The sequence below is a fragment of the Molossus molossus genome, unplaced genomic scaffold (assembly GCF_014108415.1).
Source record: "Molossus molossus isolate mMolMol1 unplaced genomic scaffold, mMolMol1.p scaffold_m16_p_7, whole genome shotgun sequence".
Taxonomy (NCBI): Eukaryota; Metazoa; Chordata; class Mammalia; order Chiroptera; family Molossidae; genus Molossus; species Molossus molossus.
In genome coordinates, this window is record NW_023425401.1 from 16,703,379 (window position 1) to 16,723,996 (window position 20,618).

At 37.8% G+C, this 20,618-nt stretch overlaps 1 protein-coding gene across 4 annotated transcripts in view; it reads left to right on the forward strand.

Moving 5' to 3' along the window:
• Nucleotides 1-818: 818 nt before the first annotated feature.
• The window catches only part of FAM126A (family with sequence similarity 126 member A), a 70,732-nt gene continuing 50,932 nt past the window's right edge, over nt 819-20,618 (forward strand). The window contains exon 1 of one of the 4 annotated variants that reach the window (XM_036246447.1): nt 819-1,018. The gene's annotated coding sequence lies outside the window, so the exon portion shown is untranslated. Of the gene's footprint in view, nt 1,019-8,882; nt 8,893-20,618 lie in introns of those variants that run through there. The other 3 variants (XM_036246452.1, XM_036246454.1, XM_036246449.1) reach the window with 3 other exon arrangements.

Below are 20,618 nucleotides of genomic sequence, written 5' to 3' on the forward strand. Positions count from 1 at the left end.
ATACTCTTTCCCCTTTTTGGCGAAAACCTAGAATGACTTCCTATCTTCCAGGTCGAAGGTCCATTTTTCTTCTAATTAATTCTGATTGGATTTGAGAGAGATGTGGTAGGAGAAATTGACAAGGTTTACAGAGGGACTGTATGTAGGAGCTGGCTCAGATGTGCTCAGGTTCCGGTCATTACACAAAATAATGTGTTTGGGAGAAGAGTAGGGAGGGAAGATTGAGGGTGGGGGGAGGGAGAGAATCCATGGAAAGAAAATTGGGAAACTGTATTTGACATTTTTCCAGGCCAAGGCCAAAAGCAACGATATGATAAAGTGGGAAGAGTTTTTATTACCATTTTGTAAAAACATACATTTTTTTTCCTCTTAGAATTTGATAAGATTTTGATAAATTTTTGTGTCTCGAATTACTGGGAACTAAATCTTTAAGAAATTAAAATATCAATTAGTTTCTCTTCTGTGATTATGGTTAATATCACTCCAAAAGTCTTATTTTCTTCTGAGAGGGCCATAAATCCTAACGATTTAGAGATTAAGAGACCTTCTCTGATCACTACTGCCTATCCGTTGCCGCCAACCTTACAGTCAATCATCTCCCCTCGGGACGCTCCGACCACGCCCACTACTTAGACCACGCTCACCTAAATCGCCCTCCCTCCCACCTCACGGATCCGCCCAGACCGAGAAGAGAAAGATTGTCATTGGTGGAGAAGTTGTTCTGGTCCCGCCCCAGGCGACGGCGATAGGTCGAACTGGCGTGGGGCGGTGGTGGTTGGTTGCCTGAGGACGGGTCCCCAGTCGTGCCTGTCAGAGTAGCTGGCGGCAGTGGCGGCTCTCGGAGCTGGGTTGTCAGTCAGTGAGCGGAGGGGGAAGATGGCTCGTCGAGACCCGTTTTGCTAGGAAGAAGGGGGGTCGGGTGCTACTGCTACCCGGGAAAAGGCAGAGCGGACGCCTGCGCCGTCGCTGTGAGCCAGACTAGTCGAGTTCTGGAGGTGGAGCTCAGGGAGTCACTCTGGTGAGTCCGGTCGAGCGACCCGCAGCGGGCCCCCAGTGCGGCCGGCGACCGATAACTTTTTTGTCAGGGAGGAGCCGGGGCGAGGCGGCGACGGGGAGGAGACCGGGACTTTGTCTCTCGGGCGGCGACTTCGTTGCGGGTAACGGCTGCCGCGCGAGGCGTCGCAGCTGGGCGCAGGACCGCGCTGGGCACCGGGGGCGTCGCGGGCCGCGAGCGGCGGGGCCAGTGAGTGGGCGGCGGTCGGCGGTCGGCGGTTGCCGGTCCGAAGTTGGGCGCAGCCCTCCTGCTGCTGCCTGGGCGTCGGCAGCTTTGTGCGCGCGGACTCGCGTCTTTCTTCCTCCCGGCGAGGAGCGGTCCAGACTCCGGGCGTACCCCGGGTGCCGGCCGCCCCTCTGCGGAGTCGACCCCGCGGCTGATGCTTCGGCCTGACCCTCCCATCCCCTCTTCCCAGTCCAGCGAGGCTACCGCGCTCAGTCCGGTCTAGTGGCCAAAATGGTCACCGTCGACCCCCCTCGTTCTTTGAAAGCCTTCTCTTGGGTCTTTGGTCCCCTGCAGGACGTAGAGATTCAGAAAGCACCTACGATTCCTTCCTTGGTTATTACTCCGGAGATCTCTTCGGCCTTTGCCGCCTTCCTTCTATGAGTTATTGCTCTCCCGAGGCTGATTTGAACATACTCAAGAATCGTCTGGGTTTTGTGTGAAAATTGCTGCATTTAAAGACCCAAGTTTGCACCCTTCCGCCAAACCGGGTATCCGTCCTTCAGTGTGCACATGTGTGCTTTGTACAGAGTTTAGACATTCCTGAAAGATTTTAATTTTGCCCTAGTGGTTTTGACTGCACAGAATCGGCTCTCTGATAAACACACTATCGCGCGTCCGCAGCCACTCGGCTCTTCAGGTAGGGGGAGTTTGTTCACCGGCCTGGCAGCTGCTACTTATCTCCGAGACCACACTACAGACAGGAGGGCCAAGCAGTCCTTTGGCAAATTATTTGTCCTTTGAATCACACGTAGTTTTTGGAGCAGGTATGCCCCCTCTTTGGTTCATGTAACACTTTACAGTTTGAGATTTTTCAGCTTTTAAAATCTTATCTGCATAAAGTCATATGGATCAGTGTAACCTTGAGTCAATGTTACAGTCCCGGGAGGCTTGTTTTCCTTAAGAACATTCTCTTAACATCCAAACCCTATCTCCTCTACGCCCCCCTCCCACCCACCACCAAGCATTTTTTTTTTTTTTTTTAGGTTAATACATTTTAAGGTTTGCAAGATGAACCTTAATACATTTTAATAACCTTAATACATTTTAAGGTTTGCAAAGCACCTTATTTTTAAAGTGCAGGGAAAGATAAGAAAGAAAAAAAAATGTCTTTAGGATCTACTTGGCCAATAGTATCTTCAAAGCCAGTTATTCAAATAATTCATATAAACAAAATGGCAAGGGAGAAAGCCATTACATATTTAGAAAACAAATTCTGGATTGGGCTTATTCTTTTTTGATTTATTATTATTATTAGCAGAGAGTGATTATAAACTCTTAGTTATCAGCATTAACAGTAGTACCTGGACATGGACATCCAGGTAAGGCAGTGGCCAGATCAATATGTTATTCCTACTATGCTTCCTTTCTTTATTGTATTTCTCTTTTCTGAAATCTCTTGGTTGCATTTTTTTAGAGTGGTGTCATTTTGACAGAGTTTAAAAATGTCTTATAGTCAAGGTATTTGACTCTTTTATTCAGCATCCTGTTGTCTGATGTTTATTTTATAATGAATATTAAGAAATCTTTAAATGTTGATATCAAGACCATTTTTAGGGTATCAGTTTTCATTTTGTAAATAACTGAAATTATGACAAATTTATTTTGTAGTGACCCACACTGATAGGTATTAGGGATACAGAAATGAATGTCATAGCTCTTGTCATCAAAGAATTTACTGTCTAATTTACAAGACAGATAAGTAAAATAACAATTATAATACCATGTGATAAGTGTGATTAGAGATAAGTGTAGTGTAGTAAGGGAGCAGAGTAGGAGAAAGTTAACAACTTGGTGTAGGTAGAGTCAGGAGCACACAGTAGAGTTTTAAAGTATGATATATTTTTGTCAAATGCAGGAGGTAAGTGAATAACTTTCCAAGAGGAGAATATAATAAGTGAGAAGGAAAGGAGGTGTGAGAAACCATGACAGTTTAGAGAACTGACAGTCAATGACAAGTCCAAAGTCAGTAACACTGACATTGACATGACCTGAATGCAGGGTTTAGGGAAATGGTAGAAGATGAGAATCGTGAGGGTGGTAGATGGCCAGACCGGGTATATGGATTGAAGGTGAACAATAAGGAGCTATTTAATGGATTTGTGTTTTAGACCCTCACCCTGACAGAGTGAGATAGAATCTAATAGGTTCTGTCACTTTTGGGAAGAAAGGAGGAGGAATCAGGCCTTGAGGATTTGACTTTGTTCCATTGATTGGAAATGAGGAACACATAAATGGAGGGAAGATAATAAATTTTTTTTTTTTTTTATCCTGACCCGAGGACATTTTTTGTTTTTTGTTCAGATAGAGTGGGAGGGAGGGAGAGGGAGAGAGAGAGAGAGAGAGAGAGAGAGAAACATTGACATGAAAGGGACACATCGAGTGGCTGCCACCCACGTAACCCAACCAGGGCCGGGGACAAACTGCAACCGAGGTACATGCCCTTAGCGGGAACTGAACCCAGGTCTCTCTGGACCGCGGGCCAACGCTGTAACTGCTGAGCCAAACCGGCCAGGGCGAAGATGATAAATTTTATTTTTGATTTCTTGAATTTGAGGAAGCTATTGGAGCGTTCAGGTGAAGATGTAGGTATTTGGATCTATGAAAATGTGGAATTTATAAAGAAAATCAGGATTAGAGGGAGGATTGGGGGTTAAATTGAAGCTGTATTGATTTGGTTATGTTGAAATGACTCTGGGAAAGCTTTTAGCATGATAAAAGCAGCAACCAGAGAAAGAAATCAGAAGAGTAATATGAAAGAGATAGAAGAAGACTGTAGTAGTTAGAGAAAGGTGGGAGGGCCATCAGGACAGATGCTAAGGGTGGAGAGATTTTCAGATAGAGGGGGAATAAATCAACAGTTTTGAATGTTGGAAAGAGGTGTCAAGTAGAGAGGATTCTGGGGACCAGTGAATTTGTCAGGAGTCATAGGTGACTTTAAAAAGTACAGTTTTAGCTGAGTGGTGATTCAGAAACCAGTCTTCAGAAAATTGAGAAAGAATGGGTGATGATAAAGTAGACATGCTTGAATGAGGTGTATTTCAAGAAAACTGAAAGAATGGAGAGAGGGGATAAAGATAGCTATAGAGCAGTGGTTCTCAGTCTTAACTGCACGTTTACAATACTCTGGGGAGCTTTTAAGAATGCCAGTTTCCAGGGGGAATACCTATACTAATTTGTGGGGTGGGATCTAGATATCAGTATTTATTTCCAGGGGGAATACCTATACTAATTTGTGGGGTGGGACCTAGATATCAGCTTTATTGAAATATAGTTGACATTTAATAAACTACACATATTTAAAGTGTGCAGTTTGTTTGACATCTGTTTACACAATAAAAATAATGAACATATTCATCATCTCCAAAAGTTTTCACGTGTCCCTTTGTAATCTTTTCCTTTCATCCCTGGAAACTAGTGATCTACTTTCTGTTACGATAGATTAGTTGCATAGGTATTTTAAAGTTCCCTGGGTGATTCCACTATGCAGACATATTGAAAACCACTATAGAGGGGTACAGGTTGAAGGAATGTTATGTTTGTTTCTTTACATTCTTAAGGAAAGCAAGAAATAATATATTCAGGAAAGATTAGATATTTATTGGAACTAAGTCCCCGAGACAGTAGAAGTGGTTGGAATTTAGAGCTTTGACAAATAAGAAAGGAAGACAATTCTGGAAGCAACGTCTCTAACAAAGAATACAATGTTAAAGATAGTATATTTCTTTGTGATCAGCATTAAAGTTGTCATCATGTATAATCAAGATTGGTTCTCTGAAGTACTAAAAAAAATTAGCGTGTTAATATTGTGAAATGGATACCCTTCAGAAAACCCCTTAAATGGAGGAGCCCGAGACCCCTGGCACCACCATGTAGTGTTTTGTCATTTTTTTGGAGGGAGCAGATGGAATTAACAGTTTGACTATTGCTTATTGTTGAGAGCCAAGTACTGCCAGAGTCTTTTTGGCCCTCTTGGAGTTAGGCTGCATATTTGCTCTGAGGAAAGAGAACATTTAACATTTGAAAATCTCCTGTTTACAAATCTTTGCTCAGAAGAAATCCTGCTTGCTTGCCCTTTGGATATATGCCTTTTAAATGCATTAGGGGAGAAAATCATTTCTTTGTAACCCAAATGAGACTGAGAAGAATTGTGATTAAAAGAGTCTAAGGTCCAGCCCTGGCCGGTTTGGCTCAGCGGTTAGAGCGTAGGCCTGCGGTCTTGAGAGACCCGGGTTCGGTTCCCGCTAAGGGCCCGTACCTCGGTTGCAGTTTGTCACCGGCCCTGGTCGGTTGTGCAGGTGGCAGCCACTCGATGTTTCTCTCTCTCTCTCCCTCCCACTCTACCTGAACAAAAAATGGAAAAATGTCCTTGGGTGAGGATAAAAAACAAAAAAGTGTCTAAGGTCCACACTTTTTATACTGAAAAAGAAAATACCTGTATCCTCCCGTGTCCCCCCACCCCCTTCACTTTTTAGAAAAAAATTTCTGGCTCACAAAATGTAGGTAAAAGCTGAGCCCTATTGGTTCTGAGGTTCAGGGCTTGTTCCTTACTCTTGATTCTTATATTTGGCAGGGGGCTAAAAGTAGAATAGCTAATAACTAAATGTTTTTTGACATTGTACTTGATCATAAATAAAGGTGGAGTGAAAACTTTTGTTTGATTATTTTCTAGAGTTCTGAAAATGTATTTTACTGTGATTAAAGTATCAAAGTATGTGCTGATCTAGAAATGGTAGGCATCCTTAATTTTGTGCAACCTAAATAGAGTGGGAATATCAGTGTTGGCATGATTTTGGATACCATTGTTACTACAGTCACAGCAAGATTGTAAACATTCTTTATTTTCTTAATTACTATGTAATACATAATAATTGTAGGAAAATTGTAAAATTCAGGAAAGCATAAATGATAACATTTATAATGCCTCCGCCCAGATATAATCATTATTACACTTTGGTGAATATTCTTATAGATCTTTTTAATAGATATATTTATTTATTTTTAACCAAAAAGGGACCATATTGTATGTAGTTTTTTTGTACATACTATGTTGTTACTATCTTGTTTTCACTTAATAGAATGAATGCTTACTGAGTTAATAAAATATTTGTTTACAACATATAACATTGTTTTAAATGTATGGCTATATTCCTGCAAATTGATTTATCATCATTTAACCACCATTTTAATTGTTGAAAATGTAAGCTTTTCTCAATAATTGTGAGTGAATAGTGTAGCAGTTAGCTTCTTGACAGATTAATCATTGCACATATCTTTATTTCCTCAGGATAAATTCTGAAGTCAAAAGTTATGAATATTTAAATTATTTTAAATAGATATTAATAAATTTCCTTTCAGAAAAATTTAATTAATATTCACATTTACTAATTGTTTTAAGAAAGCCAGCACTAGCAATGAAGAAGCTGCCATTTTAATATGGAAAGTTGTATCTTCTATAAATTTTATTTCATTATTAGTGACACTAAATAGTTTATTTCTTTTGTGAATTATTCATTAGTGTCCTCTGTTTATTGTGATATTGGAGATTTTAAAAAATTGAGTTATGAGAACTCTTTGTATATAAAACTATTATACCTTTGTCAAATTACATTGCAAATATTTCCCCAGTTTGTCATCTGCATCCTAATTTTGTTTTTGGTGTAGGTTTTTTTTTTTTTTTAAACAGATTTTTTTTTAAATCCTCACCTGAGGATATGTCTTTATTGATTTTAGACAGAGGAAGGGATAGGAAGAGAAAGAGAGAAACAATGAGAGAGGGACATCAATCATTTGCCTCCTGTATGCATCTCCACCAGGGAATAGAACCCGATACCTGGGTATGTGGCCTGACGAGCAATCAAACCCTCAATCTTTCGATGTACAGGACGATGCTCCAACCAATTGAGCCACACTGGTCAGGACTTTTTAAACAGATTTTTAACATTTTTAGGGTAGTTAAGTCTATCAGAATTTTCTTTTATGGTATCTGCTTGCTTAGGAAAGCCTTCTCACATTCCAAGATTATATAAGTAATTCATCTCTATTTCCTTATATTACTTTCATAGTTGTTGGTTTTTTTTTTAATTGCGTCTTTAATCTATTTTGGATGTATTTTAATGTAGAGTGGCAAGTCAATTATTTTAACACTGTTTATTGAACAGTTATCTTTCCTCTAAGGTTTTATTTTTTTATCTTCACCCGAGTATATTTTTCCATTTATCTTTAGGCAGATTAGGAGGAAGGGAGAGAGAGAGAGAGAGAGAGAGAGGGAGAGAAACATCGATGCAAGAGAGAGACATTGATGCAAGAGAGAGACATCGACTGGATGCCTCCTGCACCACCCCGACCAGAGCTGGGGACAAATCGCAACTGAAGTATGTGCCCTTGGCTGGAATCGAACCCGGGTCTCATTGGTCCGCAGGCCGACACTCTAATCGCTAAGCCAAACCAACCAGGGCTCCTCAAAGGTTTTATTATTTTATTTTAATTTTTTCTTTAGCTTCACATTTATTGTGCTTCTTAAAGTCAGTCTTTTCCCTTTATATTGAGTTTATTGGGGTGACTCTTATTAACAAAATTTACAGGTTTCAGGTGCACAATTCTACAGCACATCATCTGTACATTGTATTGTGCATTCATTACCCCAGGTCAAGTCTCCTTCCATCACCATTTATCCTCCTATATTCTCCTCTACCTCCCTCCACCCTTACAACACGCCCCTCCTTGTAATCACCATATTATTGCTCCTGTCCATGAGTTTTTTTCTCTCTTTTTTTATCTTCTGCTCAATCTCCGTATCCCCTCGACAGCTGCTCTCTGTATCTATGAGTCTGTCACTATTTTACTTGTTAATTCATTAAATTTCACATATGAGTGAAATCATATGGTACTTGTCTTTCTCGGACTGGCTTATTTCACTTAGCATAATGCTCTCCAGGTCCATCTATGCTGTTGCAAAGGGTGAGATTTCCTTCTTTTTTATGGCTGAGTAGTATACCATTGTGTAAATGTACCACAGCTTTTTTATCCACTCATCTATTGATGGATACTTGGGCTGCTTCCAAATCTTGGCTATTGTAAATAATGCTGCAATGAACATAGGGGGACATATATTCTTTTGAATTAGTGTTTTGGGCTTTTCTGGATGAATTCCCAGAAGTGGAATTGCTGGGTCATAAGGCAGTTCCATTTTTAATTTTTTGAGGAACCTCCATACTGTTTTCATAGTGGCTGCACCAATCTGCATTCTCACCGACAGTGCATGAGGGCTCCCTTTTCTTCACATCCTTCCTCAGAGGTTTTAAATGTTGTCTTTATTATATACCAGATTATGTTTATATTTATCAATATGCTTTTTTTCTAGGCTTTTTATTCTGTTTCATTGGGATCTTTATTTTTTTGATCCAGTAATTTCAAACAGTCCTAATTATTATAACTTTTAATATATTTTATTATATAGTTGTGTGAATTCCTATTAACTTTTTCAAAAGATTTTCAGCATTTCTCTTATATTTCTTTTTCTAGATTGCCTTTAATTCAGTATATTAAGATTCCAAAAGAACCCCATTGGAATTTCTAAATTAATTTTTTAGAGATAGTTGTGATATCTTTACAATGTATTTATCTTTTCTTCAAGTCATCTTTAATGACTCAGTGTTTTGTGGTTTTCTTCATAGGATTCTGCCTATCTTCAAAGTTAATTTTTGATATTTTAAACTTACTGTTGCTATTGTGAACTGAATACATTTTTATTGTATTTTAAAGAGTATTACAATCGCCCCTCGCCACTTTGCGCTTCGACTTTCACAGCTTCAAAAGTCGAAGCGCGAAGTGGCGTGGGGCAACTGTATGTATTATAGAAATAAAAAATTCTACTTCGCGGAAATTCATTTATCGCAGTAGATTCTGGAACTGATTAACCATGATGAATGAGGGCCGACTGTACATCTTCCAGATGGAACATAGAAAACAGTATATACAAATTACCAACTTTTCTAACTGCTCATCTTAGGAACTCTTAATTCTAATAGTTTTTATTGAATTTTTGTAATAAGGCAGTTATAGCATTGGAAATGATAATTTTGTCTTCTTGCCAATATTTAATCCTTATTCCTCTTTTTAAAAATTACAATTATCTGAATGTCTGGGATAATGCTAAATTATCGTAGTGAAGAGTAAGCATCTTTAGCTTGTTTCTCATTTAAGTGAGAATGCTTTTAGGGTTTCACAGTTGTGTATTCTTTTTGACAATTTTTTTTAGCATGTCAAGAAAATAGTCTTCCATTTCCTTTTCTTTTTGGAATTGAGATTAAGTAGAAGATCCCAGAATGGGAATGGGATACTATTTGTATAACGCACTTTATATAATTCACTTTTTAATTTATTGGGTGTTCAAGATCAATTTGTATTCCTTAATCCTGTTTGTACCTTGTAAAGAATGTTAATTGCAACACATATGAGAGATCAGGGAGTTTTGGAAACAATATTTTTACACTGTAGTTGAAGTATTCGCCATTGTTGAGGCTTGTATCAGGGTAGCCTTTTAGTAGTAAATGTTAAGTGATATTTGTTTGGTGTGTGTTTTTTGAACAAAGAGTCTTTTGATTAGCTGATGAACATTAGTTGCTTTCTCATATAAATGCATGAAGATTCATTCAGTTATTTGCACTAGACTTAATGAAAACATTGTATTTAAGTTCTTAAACTGTACCATGAAAATTATTTGAGGTTATAGAGTGACTTATAGGCTTGGAAATTTAAGAGAGTAATGTAAGCCTTAAAAGTGCTAAAATTGCCCTGGCCGGTTTGGCTCAGTGGTTGGAGTGTCAGCCTGTGGACCAGAGAGTCCCAGGTTCAGTTCCTGCTAGGGGCACATACCCCCAAAAAAAGAAGTGCTAAAATAAGTGCAAGCAATTATGAACTCTATTTTTATCTTTTTGAGCTCTTCTGTTTTTTTTTTTCCCCTTTAAATGTAAATAACATTTAATTAATTCAGGTAGGGTATTAGGTCTAATCAACATAAACATATTATACTCCCCTCCCTTGCCCATGTGGGGCATAAAAAGTTGCCAGTCTGGCCTCTTTAAACTTGCTAGGCACTTATATACTCTTTTAATCTAAATTTCAAGTTTTCTGCTGATTTGTTAACCCATAGATATTTTTTAACCCATAAATATGTTACTCTGTCCACCCATAGTGGTGACAGAGTAACAACGTAACCCCCAAAACAGTATTACACTTTAGTAGTTTAGAAGAGGGAGAGACTTTTTGGGGGAAATTATGAAACTTCAAGTCCTGATAAAGTAATAAAGAAGGTGAAAGTATTTTAGAAATGGGTTGGGGGAAAACATCCACTAAGTAAGGAAGATAGAACTGTGCAAATCAAATAAACTACATATTAGAGAAGTACAGAAAATCAGAAGGATGGTTACATGGGAATCAGAATACTGAAGTCTGTGACATCTTCTTAGTTGAGTTTCAGAAAGGAAGACACTTGTAGCAAAGTTAAAGAGAAAAGAATGAGTGTTGAGAAAGAACCAATAGATTTATTTGTAAGATCATGGAGAGTATATGATGAGAACTAACATATACTGTAAAGGGATTTAAGGAATAAATTGATGATGATATAATTGGAGGCAGTGGCAGTAGATTAGATTACTAAATCAGAAAGTTAATCAGTGAAGAATAAATAAGTAACTGGAGGCCATTAGAATCTAATAAATCCTCCCTCTCTCTCATCCTCCCTCCATCCCCTGTTTCAGGAATGTAAGATCCTGAAATTCATTCTCAATTGTCAAATTGGTAAATATTTTGTTAGTGATAATTAGAGCTATCATTATTGACATCTATGGTGTGCTTTATCTGTGTTGTTATTATTTTTAAATTTTTTTTTCTTTATTGATTTTAGAGAGAGAGGAATGAAGAGGGAGAGAGAGATAGAAACATTGATGAGAGAGAACATCGATTGGCAATCTCCTGCATGTCCCCCACTGGGGATTAGGCCCACAACGTGGGCATGTGCCCTGACTGGGGATTGAACCAGTGACCTCTTGGTGCATGGGTCAATGTTCAGCCACTGAGCCACACTGGCCAGGCTATCTGTATTATTTTTAATCCATGAAACATTACTGTAACGTAGATATTCTCACCTGCTTTTCATAGTTGAGAAAAGTGAGACTTAGAAAGTTCAAGTAACGTTGGAACTTGGGTGTGAGTTTTCTTGGACCTTTTCATTATACCATGTTGCTTCTATTTATTGAGTTGTGTTAAAATACTGGAGTGGAATGGGGTGGTTGTAAAAGGAATATAAGGTACGATTCTTCTTAGAGAAAGGAGTGGAAGAGAAATTTTATTTATGCTCACTATACTTTGTGTTAACTCTATTTTCTATATAAAATGTTTTATAAAAGGATTCCTTCCAATAAGCTCCTTTACCATTAATTATAATATTTAATTTTTAACAATTACTTTTATTTGGAAGTGAATTATTCTTTTTATCCATGATAATGATAGATTGAGGGGAAGGGTAGGACAGGTCAAGAAAGGCAACATCAAGAAAGTAAGAGTAAAATTTATTTTTTCTCTGTGAGAACTTCAAATATGTTATATAATTTTAGGTAGCTTCTCAGAAAGGCCAGCCTCTTTATGGAAATCATACTGAGCTGGTCACAAGATAATAATCAGGGGAGATACTCTTCATGTCTCCAGATTATTAAGCCCTAGAGTTTATTGTAATATAATGTGATTTATTGAATTTGATTTCATCAACCACAAATTAGTTATTGGTGAAAGAGTCCAAACAGATATTTAGTTTTCTGTTATAAACCCTTTATTCAGAAACAGTGAATAATTGAAAAAGAATACTTAAAGTACTTTCAGGATTAAACATTCTTCCAGGACTTTCAGGTACTTCTGGAGGAACCAAGATGGAAATTTTTGCTGTACTTATTTTAGTTTCATATTCAGCTGCAAAACAACGTCTAGGTTACTTTTGTATATTAATATAGTATTATTGAAAACTTTATTTGAAAAATAATTTTATAATTCAGCCTCTGCTAAAACAAACAAATTGACTGTTACCCCAGTTAATATGAATCAACATGATTATACTGAAGTATTTATTTCTGTTATGGTGAGTATAATTTTTTTAAACCAAGAAAAACAACTATATTAATAAGGTCCACCAAGTTTCTGAATGAGAAGAAGAATCAAATAGGATTTTGTAGTACACTCAAAATCTGTTGCTTTTGTTAGGGAAGAAGAATAATTTTCCTTCTTTTAAATTCTTCTGACTGGACTAGTAATCAGATTAACATGATACAGATTAACAAGAGAATAGCTAAATTTATTATGTATGTACATAAAGGACTTCCCTAAGAATATGGAACCTGAGATCAGATCAGGTGCCTAAGGTTTATAGGCCATTTTTTTTTTTTCTTTTTAATCCTCACCCAAGGACATGTTTTTCTGTTTTTAGAGACGGAGGAAGGAGAGAGAGAGAAACATCAGTCAGTTGCCTCCTGCACATGCCCCAACTGACAGGGAATCAAACCCACACCTGGGTAAGTGCTATGATCAGAAATTGAATCCATGACCCTTTGGTGCACAGGATGACAATCCAGCCAACTGAGCCACACTGGCCAGGGCTTATATGCTATCTTGAGCTAAGGGGAAGGGGGGGCGGGGGAAAGAGAGAGAGAGAGAGAGAGAATTTGATAAGTGTTTGCTGGGCCATCTTTAGCAATGGGGCACAGGGAGGATTTAGATCAAATAGGCCTTGCTAGGTTCCTCCTTGTGTATCACACTTAGTTCATATTAAACTATAGTTATCTATCATGATATCTCTGTTCCTGGAGCAGATCCTCTATCTAAATTCTTGTAGGCAGTTAGATTACAGATTTTTCCTGGGTTTTGTTTCTTAATAACCAACTTAAAATAATACCCCAAAAGGCATATTTTGGGATGGCAAACTCTGTTTCCCCTCTTTGTTATTATGGTTCTATTAGTACACAGTACCACCATTAACTATTCACTTGCTTTTTCTCATTGCATTCTCTTTTTGTTCTCACCATTTTCTAATTGAACATCTGAGCCTCTATTAGGAGACTTCATTAATGGTTAAGAATCTCATTCCAATTTACTACAGGGCAGTGACTCAACTTAAGACATCAAGACAAGTCAATTGGAATTTGGTTCTCTTAACATTTATTCCTTCCTTTGTCCCCAGTATTAGAGAAGGGAAAATTGTTAGAATGCAAAAAGTATGAGGAAGAGAACAATTCCCTCTTTCCTCTGCTGGGTCTTTTTAATTTTCATTTATTTTTCTTTATTGTTGAATGTATCACAGCTCTCTCCTTTTTTCTCCCATTGACACTCTCCTCCCTGTTACACGCCCCCCCCCCCCCCTCTGCGCACCCCTTGGCCTTCACTGAGCTATTGTCACACTGTTGTCTGTGTCTATTGTGTTGGTTCTTTTGGCTGGTTGAAAAATCAAAATGACATGAAACAGATTAACAAGAGAAAATCAATTTTAATTTTGTGTGCGCAGGAACCCTACATATATGAGAGAGTCAGAGACAAAGGGAAAATGAAGTATATATGTTATTATGAGCAAAGTGTGCCTAGGGGTTTCAGTGGAAAACAGATGTTCAGTAATTAGTAGTTTGCCTTGCCATATAAATAGCTTTAAAGGAATTAAAGTAGAGCTATGCTGCCCTGGCTGGTGTGGCTCAGTGGTTTATCCTGGTTGGGTGCATGTGGGAAGCAACCAATGATGTGTCTCTCTTAAACTGATGTTTCTATCTCTCTCTCTCTCCTTTCCTCTTCCCTTCCACTCTCTGTAAAAATCAATGGAAAAAATATCTTTGGGTGAGGATTAACAAATAAATAAAGTAGAACTATACTTTGGAAATTGTATTTCTGTATGCTATTTTTTTTTGTGAAAGAGCAAGGAAGAGTGTCAAATGATAGTAAAGTTGTTGCAAAATAATATTCACATTGGGATTTCTTTTACATTCCTCATAGCATTTGTTTTTATTATTTACTTATGCCCTCATTTGCCTTGATTTGTTTCTAAATGGATTAAAGGACACTTATTTCTGCTGTGTTTTAGGTTTACTTTTCTCTCTTAATAGACTATGAATCCCTTAAATCCGGGACTATGTCATGTTTATTTTTGTAAACTTAGCATCTAGGACATAGTAAATATTTAATAATTTATGAATAAATGGATGATATTTAAGTAGCTCTAGTACAAGAAAAGAGAGTCCGAGTAATTGTCACAATCTTAGTTTATTGCATCTTTGATGGTGTTAATGGACTGCACTGTGTCCCTCTCCAGTTCATATATTGAAGTCCTAATTCCTAGTACCTCATAATGTAATCATATTTGGAGATAGTGTCTCTACAGAGATAATTAAATTAAAAGAAGGTAATTAGGGTGGGCCCTAATCCAGTTTGAATGGTGTCCTTATAAGAAGAGGAAATTTGAACATGACTTGTACAGATAGAAGATGATGTGAAGACACAGGTAGAAGATGGCTATAAGGCAAGGAGAAAGACCTGGAACAGATACTTTCCTAATGGTTCTCAGCCAACCCTGCTGACACCTTGATTTTGGACTTCTGGCCTCCAGAGCTGTGAGAAAATAAATTTCTGTTGTTTAAGCCACCCAGTCTGTGGTACTTTTTACAGTAACCCTAGCAAACTAATATAGGTGGCTTGTATGCTTGGATGTAGCAAAATCCCAATCCTAAACACTTTCAATTTGCTTATTCCTAAGGTCTAAATAGTTTGCCAAGCTCAATGCCAAAACCTTAATTTTTTTCTAACACCTCCCTCAGGCAAGACATGGGAGAGAGAAATTTGGATGGCTTAATGGAGAAAGTAATTACCTATTCATCTCCTTCCACCCACCCCCACCCCAATATAGTTATTGGCAAGCAGCTGGCTAATTTCTTAGTTCAATTGAATTAGTTTGGTTTGGCAAAGAGAAAGTGTTTATGGGGTATTTGTGTTGAGTGTTGAAGAGCCTCTGCCAATAGACCTGATTACTTTTTCAAAGTAGAAAATGGAAGCGGAAGACTGAATGAAATACTTTTTAATATGATGTTAATTTGAACTAATTGCTTATGCATAGTCTTAGCAACATTACTTTGCCTGTGTTATACCCAACAGGAGTAGAGCAGTGTGTCTTTTGGTGCATGCCTATTGCTTTGATAGTTGTTATGCCCTCTGATCCACGACCAGTCATACTTAGTTGCCACAATCATTTTCAGCTTTTTCATTACATACTTTATCCATAAGCTAAATATACATGCAATTTTTACCATTGATTCTTGTCATTTTAAAATTGGGTCATATATCAAATAGTGCTGTATTTAGACAACTCTTTTATAGTATTCTGAGGTACTTTGCTGAAAGAGAAAAATTTTGAACACATACAAAAATACACCACTTGCTAATTAATCACTTGAAAGCAGTTTATCAGAGTTCTGAGAATAGGATAAACTAGTGTGTGAGAGGTAAGGCTGACTTGGCTTAGGTTATTTATCTGTGGTAGTGAGAGGTTTCACTTAATTATGAACTGAACAAGCAGTTTTACTAGCTAATTAGGCTAATACTCTTTCTAATTGGACTATTTATGTTTGAAAATTTTGGGGGTCTTTTCATAAAATAACATTTTATAAGACTTGTCATTTAGCAGTAGTGCCAGCATCTCTTCATATCATGTCTACGGCAGCAAATTTTAATACCTGCAAGTTTAAAATGTTTGAAATGTAAAATATGACATGCCAATCAGTGGCAAAATTTTTATAGGTAAAATTAAATTGGAGGTTGACATTGAGGTAGAATAAAAAATTTAACTGTCAGACAGGACAGTTTTTAATAATTAACATGATTGTCTATCTAGAACACTCAAGAAAATAGACTGAAGAATTATTAGAAATCTGAATAACTCAATTATTAAGATTGGTAGAAATAATCAAAATACATAGGAAATAGATGGCTTTCCTAAATACTTGAATAAACAATTATAATTACAAAGGACAAAACATAAAGTTTTAGAAAAAAAGAAGAGATCATTTATAATAGTAACATAAACTAAGTCCTATCAGATAACAAAAGGCACTTGTAGCACAAGCTGCTGATTGTTCACAAATACTTGTTTTTCATTCTTTCTTAGAAGTAGAACCCACATTTTTTGCATGTGTCACCCTGCTAAGGATTATTTTGCTTAGCCTCCCATAATGCTGTGTGTGGCCATTAATACCAAACTCTGGCCAGTGAGCTATATGTGTAAGTTTATAAAGAGCCCAGGGAAAGAAATCTCCTTATGGGGAAGGCATTCTCTTTCCTTTTTATCCTCTTTTCTGGAAAGTGAGCAGGGTGGCCACATATAGGAGAGAGACAGAGACCCCCACATACAGGAGAAGTTCAGGGACAGAAGTTAAAAGGAGGTATGTAGATAGGGCATTCTGAGCTAAGTATGGTGCATTGGGGCTTCAAAGGGTCATTACAGGACAATAAGAAGAGATGTTAAGTAAGTCGTAGTTTTCTTTGCCAGATACATAGATAGGTCAAGAAAGGTAATCTCTGATAATTTCTTATGGGCAATGTGCCTAATTCAAATTCTTCTAGTTAGTTAAGGGGTAGGGGGACAGAAGTCTCTCTTGAGCCCACAGGGTCTCAGTTGTTTTTAGCTCATAATAACGTGAATACCACAGAGACACATCTTGGGGTTACTTGTTCTGAACCCCAACAGTTACCTCTTCTGAAATTTCCCGAGAAGTATCACATTTCAGAAGTTGGGTTGATAGAGATTGTTTCATATCTCGTTAAACCAGTCTCAGTCTTAAGTATAGGTCAGGTCAGTTAAACAGTTGTTATTCTTTTCAAGAAGTGGTGATGCAGGTGGGCCCCCCAAATTAGTCCTATGATGCAAGCAATCGGTATTTAATAAGAGGCATCTGTATAGAAATAAAATAAAAATGAAGGTTAATGATTGGAGTAGACTATAATCCCAATTTCTGAGTTCTGAAAGCATGCAGTAGAGAAGATTTCTAGATGTGTAGCTTCAAGAATCTTCAGATGGAGTGAAGGCAGACAATGACAGTCTGATAGATTTTTTCTGGTTTGTAGTTTGATTGTCTCTGGAGATCTTTATGCAACAGGCATGAAGATTTGTCCACGTATGAGCTGTTGTGATTTCTTTTTTAAAAAACTTCTTTTTCCTCCCCTTTAATCTTAGGAATTGAAGACGGTAAAGATAGGTGGGCTTTGAACTGCTTCTAAAGCTACATTTCTGGTTTCACAAAGATTTGTAAGATGACAATTGCTTTCAGTTTCTCGAATGATATCATAGGTTGACCTTCCTCCCTAGCCATTTCATCCCTAATTTGCTTTTTTTCTTCTCTGGGTACATAGTTTTATTTTAGCTTAGGGGAGGACGTATTTATAAAAAAAATCCTGTCACATTCTTCAATCTTCAGCTTCCAATTTTGCCAAATTTCTGATTAAAAGTTATATCTATTCAAATAGCTTGTCAGGTTTCAGCTGGAACAAATGGTAAATATTTTTGGCAGTATTGAACAATTACATGGACTCAAGAGGCTACTGAGGTCATTACCTTCCAGATCATTCCCTCTGATAGCCAAAAAATAGAACTGACAGCCTTTCTGTCCCAGGCAGGCAGGGGAATGTTTCCTGGTGAGGCACAATGTCCATTTCCACAATACAATCTGATAAAAGATATACAATTGCTTTATATAACGCCTGTTCAAAATATACCAACTCTACTCTAAACTTTTCCCTTAACTTCATCAACTCTTAAATCTTAACTCTAGCTTCCATTAGAACTTTATCAACAGGTTTTGGTTTTATAAGACTGGGTAGAAGAATTGTTCCCTGCCAGACATAATATCCTCTCCCATAAAACATTCAGGTAAAGTTGACATAACTCTTTTTTAACATAGAGCCCGTTTAAACATTCTGATTTTATAATCTTATCAATACTTACACTTCTGTATTCTTTTCATCTAATTGTAACCTGAGCCAGGGCTTCACCAAGGGGTTTTTGTACCCATAGTTCATGGAATTCCCATATCAAGGAGTCCTAGAAATTTCTCTTCATTGTATCCCTATTAATATTAAAAAATAAGTATCTCATTTTATTTATTTGATTTGGAAGCCCTTGCTTTAAAGTGTACTTTTAAATTTAATCTATTTGGAACATTACTAATAATAGCCATTGCAATTTTAGGTTATAATTTCCTTGAGGGCTGGCAGCAGTTTGGTAGGACCATAGTCATAAGTGGAGTTTAGCCCACATTTCTGTCTGGCCATACTTTGGAGCTTCCAAATTGACAGTCACCAAGCTGAGTTCTTAGGACATAAAATGTTTAGATTGTCATTTAATAAGATTTTGCCTTTTTTTTTTTTTTCTGTTCTCTTAAGTGCAGGACAGTTATACTTTCAATATTCCTCCCTCCCTTCCTTATTCTGTATCTGCAAAAGTCTGAAGACAAATAGGAAGATGTCTGAGTGCACTTTGATTTTTGTTCTAATTTCTGTTCCTTCATTTTATTAAGGGAATCTTAATGACTAGCCATTATAACAGTATGAGAGTTCTTAAAATTTTCTTTTTTTTAATTTAGAAATTTTTCCAATTCAAAGGATTTATTGTCTGGCCTTAATGAGTGAGATCTTAATAGCGACTCAAACCAATATTCTGTATGCAAGAGGCATCCCAAAGGAGTGTGCAAAAAGATGTAACCATGCCAAGATAAAGTTAACTCTCAGTTAGAAACAGCCATTCCAAAATATGAATGGGATGTTTGGATTCTCTAAGCTCATATCCACAGCCTACTTACTTACTGCCTGCTAGACACACATATATATCCTCCAACTACTGGAAAACAAGAATGAGGGGCCCTGTTTTTACCATCTTTGGGAGGAAATGAATAGACAAAGAAAACTCCCTTGAGAGCTTAGCATGGCTGGACAGAGAGCAAGGTGCATATGAGCAAGTGCAACCTCTAGATAGTGGAAGCCAGAGAGGAAGTATTTTCACTGGTCATAAGGCCAAGTCTCAGGACATATGGCAAGACAGGAGAGACACCAGACACACAGAGAAAAACAATTAACAAAACTCATAAGTACTCATACCAAATAACCAAACATTGCTAATCTAAATTTAGGAAAGGGAAAAAAAAGAACTCTTGCCACTCTGCTTCCACTGGACTGTGCTGGTACAGATTTGGGAGTCTGATTTGGCAAGAATTCTTACTTTATGGGTTTGCTAGAGGTCCCAGGATCTTTCTGTTGTAGCAGCTTCAGGGTGAACAGTGCCCAGTCAAATGCGGTATCCTGTTCACAGTGCCAATTGTGAGGTGGGGTTGAGAGGAGTAACTTTTCTTCACCCTCCTTGGTTCTTTTGGCTGGTCTAATAATTAAATCTATGTGAGACAGATTAACAAGAGAAAATAACCAAATTTAGTTACATACATGTACATAGGAACCCCACATACAGGAGGGAGAGACTCCACATACATGAGGGGTTGAGGACAGAAAGTTAAAATGAAGTAGGTACATAGGGCATTCTGAGCTGAGGATGAGGTGAGGTGCCTTGGGGCTTCAAAGGGTTATTATAGGACAAAAAGAAGAGCAGATGTTCAATATTTAGAAATTTACCCTGCTATATAGATAATCCAAAAAAAGGTTATCTCTGATAATCTCTGTTATGGGCAAGGCCCCCAGTTCAAATTCTTCTAGGTAAAGGAATGAGGTAAAGAAATTTCTCTTGAGCCTACAGGGTCTCAGCTGCCTTTAGTTCAAAATAATCTGCATACACTGAGGTATATGTTGAGGTGACTGGTTCTGAAACCCTACAATAGCGTGGTAGCTACCTTCTAAGATGAATTATTTTAAGAAAACATATCCCAGGTGCAAGCTCTTATTAAGCCTCTGCTGGCATCATGCTTGCTAAAGTCCATTGGCCAAAACAGGTTATATTGCCAAGCCTAGCATCAGTGTGGTAAAGGACTACACAACCATGTAAACAGTAGGAGGGTCCTGGCCTGTGTGGCTCAGTGGTTGAGCGTCAACCCATGCACTGAGAGGTCACCGATTCAATTCCTGGTCAGGGCACATGCCCAGGTTGTGGGCCAAATCCCCAGTGGGGGGGCATGCAGGAGGCAGCCAGTCAGTGTTCTCTCTCATAGATGTTTCTCTCTCTCCCGCTCTCTCTAAAATCAATAAAGAAATGAAAATTAAAAAAAAACAACAAAAAACAGTAGGAAGGGTTGTTTGTTGAAGGCCATAAATACTATGGTAATAGTCTTCC